This window comes from Pinus tabuliformis, chromosome 4_2 (assembly GCF_031772625.1).
Source record: "Pinus tabuliformis cultivar Carrire ecotype Pingquan chromosome 4_2, CPIR1, whole genome shotgun sequence".
Taxonomy (NCBI): domain Eukaryota; kingdom Viridiplantae; phylum Streptophyta; class Pinopsida; order Pinales; family Pinaceae; genus Pinus; species Pinus tabuliformis.
Genome location: NC_142304.1, coordinates 88343163 through 88355604, shown reverse-complemented (window position 1 = coordinate 88355604; position 12442 = coordinate 88343163). Strand labels below are relative to the sequence as shown.

General features: G+C 42.0%; 1 non-coding gene and 1 pseudogene across 1 annotated transcript; both read left to right on the top strand.

The window, feature by feature from the left end:
* Positions 1–6347: 6347 nt before the first annotated feature.
* On the top strand, positions 6348–7421 carry LOC149168387 (18S ribosomal RNA; annotated as a pseudogene).
* Positions 7422–10131: 2710 nt separating this feature from the next.
* On the top strand, positions 10132–10285 carry LOC149168386 (5.8S ribosomal RNA). Its single transcript, XR_016259967.1, has one exon. It is a non-coding gene; the product is annotated as a 5.8S ribosomal RNA (ribosomal RNA).
* The last annotated feature ends 2157 nt before the right edge of the window (positions 10286–12442 follow it).

Genomic DNA, 12442 nt, shown 5'->3' with positions numbered 1-12442 from the left:
GTTCTGAGTGTTTAAACATTATATGCCTTGGCTTCCATGATTGAGTAGTTAATAGTTTACTGCAGAGGTGTTTGACTCCATGAGCCCAATGGAAGAAGTGTTATTTTGTTGTTCCAACCAGCTTATTTTTGTGTACTGTTTTAAGAGTTAGCCATCTTTTCTTGTTATTAATTCCTATCAAAAATCTGTGAGAGAGCCCTCTCTGACTAAGGAGACTAAGCCTTAGTCTAAGCTTGGTTTGAAATAGTTGCATGAGATCTTGCTAAGTAGCAGCCCTTAGTACACGATTTTGTGATAACACTACCTAACCACAGTGATATCCATATGGCTATAGGAGACTCTCCTTTTCATCATGTTGGGGGCATGCAAACCTTTTTCATTTTCAATTTTCATTTCCAATTTTTAGTTTTGTCATTTCTAGCTTTTTAGTTTTGTCGTTTCTAGCTTTTTAGTTTTGTCATTTCTAGCTTGCGTAAAAATGAAACTAAAACTGAGCATAGTTCCCCCATGGTTGAAGCTTGTTAAAAAATGAACCCACCTTCAGGTAATTAACCTTTTTGATTGCCATTCTATTAGCCTTTTGAGCCTTGGTTGTGTACCTCTCATCACCTCCATTCTTTTGGCTGATCATACACTTCCACTTGGTTGTTTACCCTTTTATGAGGAACAATTGCGACAAGTGCTCTTATTACCCAAACTCTTCACAGAAATTGCCATGTTTTGAGAAGTTCGAAGCTTACCTGGAACCAGTTGCTACCCTAGACACCACTCATTCCTCAAAACCAAGTCTCCTTTAAACCATTTTTAGACTTGTTAAATATGAAAATATTGTCGAGAAATTGGCCTTTCCAGCTCATTAAAGTGATTGGAAATGTAATCCCTCTTGTATATTTTAATCTTTTTCTGACTTGAGAGATTATCTCATGAAAAAGTTCAAGCGCTTGTCTTTTTCAGCTCATTAAAGTGATCGAAAAGTCATCCCTTTTGTATTATTTTATCCTTTCTCGGACCAAGGGATTATTCTACGAAAATAACTTCTGGAGTTTTCTTTTCGTCCCTTTTAAAACTCTCTAAACATGAAAAATAATGAGTTATCCTTGTCTTTAAACACGTTAAAACAATAGCAACAAACTTGTCCATTCAAGGAAAGACCGAGTTTCACTGTCGCTAGACTCGTTAAAACATAGCGGCAGGTTTGCCCAAAGGGAAAATTATAGAACAAGCATATGTTATCCTCCTTAAGCTTGAAAAAAATAAAGAGGTACTGGTCAGAAATGACTGGGGAAAAAGGGAAAAAACTTGAAGAACTTATTGTAGCAGGTTGCTCTTGAACATGACAGTTTCACTCCATCACCATTATTGAGTCAGGTTGGGTTATTTTTTTCATCGGTCATCTCACCATTAGTCTCCCACACCATCCATCTTTTGGGGTTAATGCTACCAATCCATATCAGTGTCATTGAAATGTTCAAAAGAAGTCATTCAATTGAGAAACCACAATCCAGTTAATGCCTCATCCATTGCAATACCTTCAATCTTCATTTTTTCATGGCCGCCATTCATGAACCTTGTGTCATCAGAACATTTTCACCTCCATAAATCATTTGCTTCATTTCATGTTGTAGATGTGGGATACATCAAGGCCCTCCTACGATGAGTCACTTCTTATCGACATCAGCTCATTATCCAAGAAGTTGACCTAGAAATACTCCTTTCAATACTTTGAAGCTTGCATGCCTCAATGGCAAGTTTGTCACTTCCGGTGACAGGTTGACATCAATGGCCTTTGACCAAAAGATTTTGAGTGGGTGTTCGACATTGGATCACATATTCACACCACGTGAATTGTACTGTAGTAACTTGAGGGTCATTATCATTATCTGTTGTTCCTCTTTTTCTTTCCTTTGATCATGAGAGAATGGTCTCCCTGTTCACAGCATCCTGTGTCATCAACTTTTGGAGATCATGTTGATAACACACCTTCAACTAGTGATAGTAAAGTTCATGGATAGACAAGATAGGTTAGATTTCCATGTAAGTTATTTGAAGGGAACCATACCCTTCACCTTTGTCCTTTTTTGGATGAAGCCAAAAGAGTGTTGGATAACCGTCCTGCATCATCGCAGCGACTTCCATTTGGCTACAGGAAACTCTCCCCAAGTCCTTTACTAGTTGAAACATCAAATAACTTAAATCAACCGTCGGTCGAAACTACTCTCTTTGAAAGTGAATATTATGAGTCTATACCCAACCAAAGTCAATAGGTCAAGGTGACAGTTGACCCAGTTTTACCTTTAGAAAATCGTACCCTTCCCGAAGAGAGTGAGAATGATACCATTCAAATCCTCCATGTTACTTCAGATACCAATGAACTTGGGGGCAATCCACCCATTCCTTTGCAATATGAGGAAAACCCCCCAGTTCTCGTAACTCAAGGGGTTAATTCATCCATTTATTTGGTACCCTCTCTAAGTAGTCTAGTCACTTCCTTTGATTGGAATCAACTAGCAAGATCCCGCCTTCCTTCTTATGTACCTTTTCAGATCATAGTACAAGTTCATAAAATTATCGTGTCTGGCACTATTATAGATGAAGGGGCATCAGTGAGTATCCTTTCCTCAACTACTTGGAAAGTGCTTGGTTCGCCATCGCTTATGCCTATTACACAAAATATGTTAGGCTTTAACAAAGGAACTAGTCGACCATTAGGGATCCTTCTTAAGTTACCAATCACTTTGGGAAGGAAAACCGTTCTTCTAAATGTGATGGTAGTCCCAGGACTGTTAGATTACAATCTACTCCTTGGATGTGACTATGTTTATAACATGGAAGCTATTGTTTCAAAACTCTTCCGAGTGATGCGTTTCCCGCATGAAAGCAAGATTGTCACCATTGACCAACTTTCATTTCCCGGTCCAAACATAGCTCCAAGTCAATAATCATCCCTAAGTGCGCATTTTACATCAGCAATATCTCTTGAACCTTCATTCCATCCACCTGATTTCCATGAGTAGTCTGGTGAATGTAACGAAGCTTAGGGGGCATGCACCCTTGTCTATTCTGCGGAAAAACCTAGTTGAAAAGATAAGTTTCCCTTTAGGTTATGTGATTGGTCTGACACACCATTCACCTTTGTCTATTCTACGGATGAAGCTAAGGAAGTTTTTTGTCTTTTGGACGAAACCATCCTACCTAACCACAATGATATCCACATGGTTACAAGAGACTCTCCTTTTCATCATGCTGGGGGCACGCAAACCTTTTTCATTTTCAATTTCATTTCCAATTTTTAGTTTTGTCATTTCTAGCTTTTTATTTTTGTCATTCTAGCTTGCGTAATAATGAAACTAAAACCGAGCATAGTTCCCCCATGGTTCAAGCTCATTAAAAAATGAACCCACCTTCAGGCAATTAACCTTTGTGATTGACATTCTATCAGCATTTTGAGCCTTGGTTGTGTACCTCTCATCACCTCCATTCCTTTGGCTGATCACACACTTCCACTTGGTTGTTTACCCTTTTTTGAGGAACAATTGTGACGAGTGGTCTTATTAGCCAAACTCTTCACAGAAACCGAGTCTCCTTTAAACCCTTTTCAGACTTGTTAAATATGAAAATATTATCGAGCAATTGACCTTTCCATCTTGTTAAATTGATTGGAAATGTCATCCCTCAAGTATATTTTAATATTTTTCTGACTTGAGGGACTATCTCATGAAAAAGTTCGAGCACTTGTCTTTTTCAGCTCGTTAAAGTGATCGAAAAGTCATCCCTTTTGTATTATTTTATCCTTTTTTGGACCAAGGGATTATTCTACAAAAAGTAACTTCTATAGTTTTCTTTTCATCCCTTTTCAAACTCTCTAAACATGAAAAGGACTGATTTATCCTTGTCATTAAACTCATTAAAACAATAGCGACAAACTTGTCCATTCAAGACAAGACTGCGTTTCACTGTCGCTAGACTCGTTAAAACATAGCGACAAGTTTTCCCGAAGGGAAAATTATAGAACAAGCATATGTTATCCTCCTCAAGCTTGAAAAAAATAAAGAGGTACTGGTCAGCAATGACTGGGGAAAAAGGGAAAAAACTTGAAGAACTTATGGTAGCAGGTCGCTCTTGAACATGACTCTTTCACTCCATCACCATTATTGAGTCAGGTTAGGTTATTCCGTTCACCGGTCATCTCAACATTGGTCTCCCACACCATCCATCTTTTGGGGTTAATGCTACCAATCCATCTCAGTGTCACCGAAATGTTCAAGAAAAGTCATTCAGTTGAGAAACCACAATCCATTTAATGCCTCATCCACTGCAATACCTTCAACCTTCATTTTTTCGTGGCCGCCATTCATGAACCCTGTGTTGTCAGATCGTTTTCACCTCCAGAAATCATTTGCTTCGTTTCATGTCGTAGATGTGGGATACATCAAGGCCCCCCTACGACGAGTCACTTCTTGTCGACATCAGTTAATTATCCGAGAAGCTGACCTAGAAACACCCCTTTCAGAACTTTGAAGCTTGCATGCCTCAATGGCAAGTTTCTCACTTCCGGCGACAAGTTGACATCAATGGCCTTCGACCGAAAGATTTTGCATGGTGTTCGACATCGGATCACATATTCACACCACATGAATTGTACTGTAGTACCTTGAGGGTCATTATCATTATCGGTGATTCCTCTCATGTCCGTTAACGACTCACACTATTGGCTGGTAATCAGGTGTTGTCTTTCCATGTTAAAATTCAGAACATCTCTTCACATGGATTGACTTGTACATCAGGCAAATATCGAATGAGTTTTAAGACCCCAGATATAGTTTCATCCATCCGGGCTGTGATATATTCAGCGATATAAAAACATCAAATGTATAAAGACGCTGCATAGATGGTCATCCAAACTAGGAATGATGACTCTACAACTGAAGAATCACCAGTTTGCATCTATAGACGACTATCTGATCTATGTACATGAAATGAATTTATAAGTCTGAGCATGGGAATGCTTGCCTCAGCTAGATCATGAAAAATTATATTATGATAATGAATTGTATTGTAACTTATGCAGGTCACCTTCTAGTTTGAAACCTCCGATCCTCATGATAAAGCATTTCACTCGACATCAAGATTTACAACTTCATGCTTTAGGGGGCAACTGTTATGGAAATATTTGGGCACTTCAACCCAAAACTTATATGTTAATAAACTAGGGCTCATTAAACCCTAATAGAGTTTTTTCATACCCTAAAATAACATGGTCATCTGATTACATCATTCCCCAAAAGTTCCACCTGAGAAACCATCCAAAAATGGCCTAAACTGAACCATACTGACTGCTACAATGCTTAGGTGCGATGCATACTGATTAGGCCTTCTATAGGGTGTGATGGGTGAGGATGGACAAATCTCCGAGATAGTTTTCTAGGTGGTTGCTCATGGAATCTTCTAGAAACTTCTCCTATGACACTTGCCTCTCTGAATTTTCCTAGGGATGAGTAAGAGATCCAAGAAATCTCCAAGTGGAAGCAAATGTAACAAGTGGAATGACACTAATAAAAACCCTAGAGATGACTCACACCCTTTGCACACATCTCTAAATGGATCCCTCATCTAAGAGATCTAGAGGCTGAATTATTGTGAATTGCAAGGAAGTGCTGATAGTTTGTAATTGAGGAAAGAGAATTGTATTGTTGGTGTGATCTTTCTATTTCATGAGGTGAAGAGGGATTGATGCTGGGAGGATGGTGCCAGATCAGAAAATTGGGTTGTAATTCTCCCTTTTATTTAATAAAGTTCTTCAAGTTTTTTTCCATATAATTGTGCAATTGTGAATGTTATCATTTGTAAATGCTATTATATGTTCATTATATATCTGACTCTATAATTCTTATGTTGTAATAGATCAAGATTCTTTAACGGTTCTTTGTTACTATGTTTCTACAGGTACTCTCCAAGTCGGATAAGTATGGTGAGGATTTGCAAGCTCTGTCAAGGGGGAGAGAGATCAAGCAAGTGATTAAGCAGAAGTTCCAGGTTGGTTCCATTGTCTTTCTCTTATCTATTCTACATAGAAGAAATCGTGAATTGCTTTAAACTATTGTTTCTAGGGTAGCTGGCAAACCTAGAGGGCTAGTCATTCAAAAAGACACTAGTTTTCACAGAAATAGCAAGTCTACCCATTTGTTCGCCATGTCCTTGGCATGTTGTGTGTGATTCCTTCCTGGGATGGAAGAGGTGCAAGGCATAAAAGTTTTACATGATATTTTGATATCTCTTTAACTTGATGGGTGTTCAGGTTGGCTCTTGGTAAGAGAGCACCTAGAATGCCCTTTGAAGTGGGAGGGTGCTACTTGGTTGATCCTGCTAGTAGTCATATGCTTGTCTCAAAGATTAAGCCATGCATGTCTAAGTATGAACTAATTCAGACTGTGAAACTGTGAATGGCTCATTAAATCAGTTATATTTTTTTTATGGTACCATACTACTCAGATAATCGTAGTAATTCTAGATCTAATACATGCATAAAGTACCGACTCTTTGGAAGGGATTCCTTTCTTAGATAAAAGGTTGGTGCAAGTTTGCCTGCTTCTCCAGTGAATCATGATAACTTGATGGATTGCACAACCCTTTTGCTGGTGATGCTTCATTCAAATTTTTGCCCTATCAACATTCAATGGTAGGATATAGGCCTACCATGGTTGTGACGGGTGATAGAGAATTAGGGTTTGATTCTGTAGAGGGAACCTGAGAAACAGCTACCACATCCAAGGAAGGTAGCAGATGTGCAAAATACCCAATCCTGACATGTGGAGGTAGTGACAATAAATAAAAATATTGGGCTCATCGACTCTAGTAATTGTAATGAGTACAATCTAAGTCCCTTAACGAGGATCCATTGGAGGGCAATTTGGTGCCAACATCCACGGTAATTCCAGCTCCAATAGCGTATATTTAAGTTGTTGCAGTTAAAAAGCTCGTAGTTGGATCTTGGGTCATAAAGGTCGGTTTTCCTACTCGGTGGCCATGGAATTTTGAGACAATAATAGGTTTGTGATGCCCAGATGTTCTTGGCCACACATCCGCTACACTGATGCAGCCAACGAGTTTTTCTTCCTGGTTCAAGAGGATAGGGAAATCTTCTCAAATTACATCGTGATGAGGATAGAACATTGCAATTTTTGGTCTTCAACAAGGAATTCCTAGTAAGCGCGTGTCATCAACTTGTGTTGACTACGTCCCTACCCTTTGTACACACCGCTTGTCACTCCTACTGATTGAATGATCTGGTAAAGTGTTCAGATTGCGTCGACGATGGTGGTTCGCCGCGGCCAACACCATGAGAATTTCATTGAACTTTATCATTTAGAGGAATGAGAAGTTGTAACAAGGTTGTCGTAGGTGAACCTGTGATAGGATCATTGATATCAGGGGTTTTCTTTCTTGGTTTGGGTTGGTTGGGTTTCGATTGCAATGTGGGACTGTGTGGTGTGTCTCAAGGGGAGCAGGTTTGGTGTTTTGCAGGAACATTGTTGGTTGCTTGTCTTGAGGTAACACTTGTTTTTTCATGTGTGCTTGCAAGCCATGCTTGTGCTTGTCACACCCATCCTTTGTTTTTATTTCCCCCAATGTGTTTCTGTAGGGGGTTTGGAAGCTTGTTTCTTGGGTGCCCTTCTGACGATTTGTTCAGCCGGGCATGGTTGCTACAGTTAAGGTGCTTGGGAAATATGATGGATAAATTTAGACTCATTCGTAGTGGCAGTGCTCAGTATTTTTTTCATTAGAAGGCATGGGCCAAGTGTGTGAGCTTCCATAGTTGGTTCTCTTGAAAAGGCAACAGTGGTTGATGTGTTTCTTGGGTGAGATTTTTTGCTGGTGGTTGGGTCGAGGGAGTGGTTGCGCACACACCTGCTAGCTCAAACCTTCTGTGAGGGGAAATTGTCAGGGTGGGGTCAGTATGGGATGGATGAAGAGCGGTTCAACCCATTGGGCTGGCCACCCTAGTCCTCCCGACCATTCCTCGATATGCACTCGCGGAAAGGTTGGGTGTCCAAGTAATCAAAAACCCCTCCCCCGGTCTGAGCTCCATTGAGATCATAGTTCTCCCCTCCAATGGGCATGAGGGTGGAAATCTTATCTCGTGCCTTTGCCATTGAGGGAATTCCTCGTCCTCTCATGAGCCACTCCCCTTCTAAGGAAAAAAGAAGTAGCAAGTTGTGTCTTTGTTCCTCCCTTTGGATTGTGGGTTTTTTATGGGACTTGGTCATTTCTTTGTTTCATGGTGTGCGCTTTGCGGATGCCCCTCTATTTAGTGGCCTTTCACCATTGATGTATTTGTGGCCTGTGGATTTCTCTACCATTGAGTGTTGGCATATGACAATTCCTCTTTGGAGTTTGATTTTTGACCCCTATTGACTTTCTCGCTGGAAACATTGTTGGGTGTTTTGTACATGGAGGGGTGCAATAGCGGGGTGGGTTTTTTATTAGTAGTCTATTTGTCATTTGAAGCCTTTTGCTGGGTTGGGGGGTTGTTTACCTCTCAGTATCGTGCTCTAGACATTGGTCTCATTGCGACCCTTGTCTTTTCTAGTGGTCAAGTTTAGGTTGTGATTTATTTGCTTGGTTGCTTGATTGTTGTTTTTTATGTTGTAAGCTAGAAAGGGTGTTGTGCCATAATGTATGTGGGAGGGTGTGAACAGGTGAAATGATTTTTGATTGCGTGCCTTGTTTGATTTCTTTTTTTTTAGAGGACATCTACTCGGCGTGCTGTTGAGCTTCTCTCTTTTCTTGGGATCTTTGTTTCTTTGGTGTTGTTTTCTTCCCTTCCTCCTTTTGCCCCTAACTTTATGGAGAAGAGGTGGGATTGTTGGGGATTGGTGTTCAAGAAGGATGAAAAGCATGTGAGTTCTAAGGGTGGCCACCCTAGTCCTTCTTGATCGTCGTCCCCTATAGTTCCCCCCTTTTTGTGAAGGCACAGGGTTTCGGAAGCTTGTTCTCTATTTGAGCCTCCCCTTGTGAGCTGGTAGCCATGTTTGACATCTATTCCTTTCATGTTGTTTTCTTCCCTTCTTGCTTTTTGACCCTAGCTTTATAGAGAAAAGTGGGATTGTTTTGGATTAGTGTTCAGGAAGGATGAAAAGCAGCGCGAGTTCCAGGGGTGGCCACCCTAGTCCTTCTCGATCGTCGTCCCCTGCAGTTCCCCCCTTTTTGTGAAGGCACATGGTTGGGGAAGTTTGTTCTCTATTTGAGCCTCCCCTTGTGAGCTGGTAGACACGTTTGATATCTCTCTTTCTTTCATGTTGTTTTCTTCCCTTCTTCCTTTTGGCCCCTAGCTTTACAGAGAAAAGGTGGGATTGTTGTGGATTGGTGTTCGGGAAGGATGAAACGTAGTGTGAACTCCCAAGGTGGCTACCCTAGTCCTTCTTGAACATCATCCCCTACAGTTCACCCCTTTTTTCCAAGGCATGGGGTTGGGAAGCTTGTTGCCTGTTTGAAGCCTCCCCTTGTGAGCTGGCATCCACAGTTGATATCCCTTTCTTTCATGGTGTTTTATTCCCTTCTTCCTTCTGGCCCCTAACCGTACAGAGAAAAGGTGGAATTGTTGTGGATTGGTGTTCAGGAAGGACGAAACGTGGTGCGAGCTCCTAAGGTGGCCACCCTAGTCCTTTTTGATCATCGTCCCCTTCAATTCCCCCCTTTTTGTGAAGGCACAGGGCTTGGGAGGCTTGTACTTTGTTTGAGCCTCCCCTTGTAAGTCAGTAGCTATGTTTGATATCTATTTCTTTCACCTTGTTTTCTTCCATTCTTCCTTTCACTCCCTAGCTTTACAGAGAAAAGGGGGAATTATTGTGGACTAGTGTTCAGGAAGGATTAAAAGTAATGCAAGCTCCTGGGGTGGCCACCCTAGTCATTCTTGATTATGTTCCATGCATTTCCCCCCTTTTTGCAAGGGCATGGGGCTTGGGGAGATTGTTCTTTGTTTGAGCCTCCTCCTGTGAAGGGGGTAGACACCTTTGTTTCTCTTTATTTCATGTGTTTTTCTTCCTTTCCTCCTTTTGGCCCTGAGGCTTACATTTGTTGTGGGGGGTGCCCCTATTCAGTGTTGTGGTGGATTTTTCGGTAATAAGTGGAAACGACTCTTAGCAATAGATATCTAGGCTCTTGTTATGATGAAGAACATAGCGAAATGTGATACTTAGTGTGAATTGCAGAATCCCTTGAATCATTAAGTTTTTGATTGCAATTTGCGCCTGAGGCCTCAGTTGAGGGCATGTCTATTTTGGAGTCGCATCCCATTCCAACGCGCTCCCTGAAATATGTTAGGGAGCAGTGGAGTTGGTCGTCCGTGCCCAATGTTGTGCAGTTGGCTAAAATACCTCAAGCGATGTTTTGTGGCGTGCGTCGGCGAGCGGTGATCTTGTCCCCTTGGATGGGCAGTCAACGTTAACTGATGCGAGCTTTGTGTGGCATCGCTCAAACTTTCTTTGCTCTCTCTTGTCCTCCCATAGGGTAGGACAGATTTAGCTCCAACTTTACAACCTCAGCTTAGGCGAGAACACCCGCTGAGTTTAAGCATATAATTAAGAGGAAGAAAAGAAACTTACAAGGATTCCCCTAGTAGTGGTGAGTGAACTGGGAAGAGCCTAGCATGAAAATCAGGCGGAAGCATCACCTAAATTGTAGTCTGTAGAAGCGTCCTTAGTGACGGACCTGGGCCAAGTCCCTTGGAAGGGGATGCCTGAGAGGGTGACAGCCCTATCGGGCCAGGACCTTGCTGCATCACGAGGCATTGTCGGCGAGTTGGGTTGTTCTGTAATGCAGCCCTAATTGGGTGGTAAATTCCATCCAAGGCTAAATATGTGCAAGAGACCGATAATAAACAAGTACTGCGAGGGGAAGATGAAAAGGACTTTGAAAAGAGAGTTAAAGAGTGCTTGAAATTGCTGGGAGGGAAGCAAATGGAGGTTGTCAATGCATCTCGTTGGAATGTGGAACAACTCAGGTTGGTCCACCGCTCGACTTGAGGTGAAAAGAAACATGGGTTGCTACATCATCACAAGTGCATATGGATTACTGCCTGTCAATTTGCCGTTGCAATGGTCAAGGAACGAAGCGTGCACCCTTGTGGTGGGCCTTGTGCACCAGCACGCTCGTGATGTTGTTTGGCAGGCTTTCCATTTGTCCTGTCTTGAAACACGGACCAAGGAGTCTAATATGTGTGTGAGTCGGGAGGTTTGAAAACCTGTGAGGTGCAAGGAAGCTGACGAGCGAGATCCCCTCTCTACGGGGTGCATCGTCGACCAACCTTGAGCTTATGTGAAGGGTTCAATTGCGAGCACACCTATTGGGACCCAAAATATGGTGAACTATGCCTGAGCAGGGCGAAGACAGAGGAAACTCTATTGGAGGCTCGTAGCGCTACTGACGTGCAAATTGTTTGTTTGACTTGGGTATAGGGGCGAAAGACTAATCGAACAATCTAGTAGCTGGTTTCCTCCAAAGTTTCCCTGGGGATAGCTAAAGCTCATGCGTGAGTTTTATCGGGTAAAGAAAATGATTAGAGGCATCAGGGGCATAATTCCCTTGACCTATTCTCAAACTTTAAATAGGCAAGAGGGTGTGGCTGCTCCATTGAGTCGCACCATGGAATCGAGAGCTCCAAGTGGGCCATTTTTGGTAAGAAAAATTGGCAATGCGGGATGAACCAAAATTCAAGTTACGGTGACAAATTGTGTACTAACCTAGACCCCACAAAGGGTGTTGGTTGATTAAGATAGTAGGATGGTGGTCATGGAAGTTGAAATTCATTAAGGAGTGTGTAACAACTCTCCTGTCGAATCAACTAGCCTCGAAAATGGATGGCGTTGAAGTGCGCAACCTATACTTGACCGTCATAGAAATTGCCTGGCCCTGATGAGTAGGAGTACGTGGGGGTCGTTGAGAAACCTTAGGCGTGAGCTTGGGTGGATCAACCCTCGGTGCAGATATTGGTGGTAGTAGAAAATATTCAAATGAGAACTTTGAAGACTGAAGTGGGGAAAGGTTCCATGTGAATAGCACTTGGACATGGGTTAGTCGATCCTAAAAGATGGGGAAGCCTTGTATCAAGTGTGAACTCTGCACAAGCATCAAAAGGGAATTGGGTTAATATTCTCGAACCGGGACATGGTGGTGAGCGGCAACATTAGGAAATCCAGAGATGTCATCGAGGGCGCTGGAAAGAGTTATATTTTCTTTTTAACAGCTTGCCCACCTTGGAATCAGTTCACCTGGAGATCAGGTCCAGCAACTTGAAGAGCACTGCATGTCTTGTGGTGTCTGATGCACCCTCAGCAGCCCTTGAAAATCTAGAGGACCGATTATGGTTCATGCCCTGTCATACTCATAACGACATCAAGTCTCCAAGGTGAACAACCTCTGGTCAATAGAACAATGTAGGTAAGGG